A 1,889-nucleotide genomic window follows, 5' to 3' on the forward strand; every position below is an offset into this window, starting at 1 on the left:
TGAAGATTAGGTGAGCCGCTAATATTAAGTGCTTCTGGTCTTCGTGTGGCTTTGTTGAGGCGTCGGTCCACCCCCAGTTAGGTTATGGCTTCGTCAAGGTTAAACCACTTACCATCCCCGTAGTCTCATGTTGGACCAGTATTAATATCGTTGTTTGGTACGCTTTCCGTTCACACCGTACTACAGATTGGGATGTCATGGTCCTCCAATGACCCGGCGCTTCTTCCGTGAATCGTCCCTGGCTTCGAGGTTCCCTGCTCACCCGTGACACACGCTGCTTAGTGGCTACGCGCTCTCTCTTTTGGGACCATGCTCTTTAGTACGGCCTCATTTGTGGCTGCTAACTATTTCCTGTTCTCAAATGTTTTCGTGGGTTGCACCGGCTTCGTGGTACGTCGTATTTCGTGGCCGTTGGCCTCCCATCGCCGGTAAGCTAGCCGAGGGGTGCTATTCCGTGGTTTGGTGCCTCCACGCAGTCGTGTTGTTCCGTCGCTCGTGTATCGTGCTCTCCTGGTGAGGTATAATCGATCGCGTTATCGCGCTATCATGCAATCGCGAACTGGTTCTGCTGTCCTATGATATTGTGCTCGCGTAGTGTATCTGCGCTGTCCGTTTTATCGTGTTCTACAATGGTATCGTGCTCCGCGCTGTGCAATCGTGGTATCTCGAATCGTTCCCCTGTGACTTCGTGGCTGGCCCGCCGTCCGTGCAATCCCGTTCTAATGAACGACTGTCCTCCGCGGCTCGGGTTAATCAGGATCTACACTCGTATCGCTCTCCGCGGCTCGGTGATTTCCGTCTATAGCTCCGCGGCTGCGTTCTCATATGGCTAAGTGACGCCTTCCATGTTATCTTGCTAGCTTAAGGTGTCGCGGCTGGTCTGTCGTCCGTGTGATTGTAAGCTACCGTAGTATCGTGCTCTAAAGCTCGATGATTTCCCGTTTTTGGTCTCCCGCGGCTTCATGCCTGGTCCGTCGACCGTGCTCCGTGCTTTTCTGCGGTGCTAAGGATGTGTTTCTGTCATACACTCTTACCGCTACGTGCTTCGAACGTGCGTACTCTTCGTAGCACCGTTTTAGCATGCTGGGTGTCTGTATATTTAGTTCCCTTATGTGGTCCGTACGCTCCCGTCGTATTCTTGTCCCTCTGTCCTTTCATAGCTGTGTGCTCTTCCGGATTTAACGCTACGCATAAAACTTCGTAGTTTGCATCGGCTAAGACTTCTATCGTCGTCCGTGGCCTTCCGTGCTTTGTGTTGCTCTTCTATCCCATCGTCTATATAGTGTGGGTCGGTGTTCCTTCGTGTTTCGTGTTCTTGCTGAGTAACGTGCCTCCACGCTAAATTAATCACAAACGCTGTTCCGATTTTGTTTGATTTACGCAGCATATATTGTTGAAAAGCTCGCACAATGTCTGAAGGTCGCACACTACGCGCGCAAATACAAAGGAAGATGACACTTTTTCTCGGAGGCAGTGTGGGGTGCAGGGGTGTAAGCCACAATAGTCATATTTTTAAGTTTACACATTATTAATAGCAGCAGTAAAATTGTGATTTATTATCTAGCGCTAATATAATAATTATATGGACTACTACTACAAATAACGGCAAGCAAAAATATGAAATGTCTTTAGAATACTACTACGCAAAACAGTATTGTAAGTTTAATTATTATAAAAGTACTACGAAGCCTAAAACATCATTCTAAAATCAATAAGTACTAACGTTTCGATTGAGGCCGAAATATAAGTCACCAAAGCCTACAAAAAAATTCAACAGCTCCTACGATGATATAGAACGTGAGTGCTCATCGGCGCCTTCTACTAATGCTAACTAACGCACACACAGGCAGCGCTCTTTGCGTGGCCTCGCGAAGCGCAGCTGCAAATGA

This window comes from Phytophthora infestans, genomic scaffold (assembly GCF_000142945.1).
Source record: "Phytophthora infestans T30-4 supercont1.8 genomic scaffold, whole genome shotgun sequence".
In the NCBI taxonomy this organism is placed as follows: domain Eukaryota; phylum Oomycota; class Peronosporomycetes; order Peronosporales; family Peronosporaceae; genus Phytophthora; species Phytophthora infestans.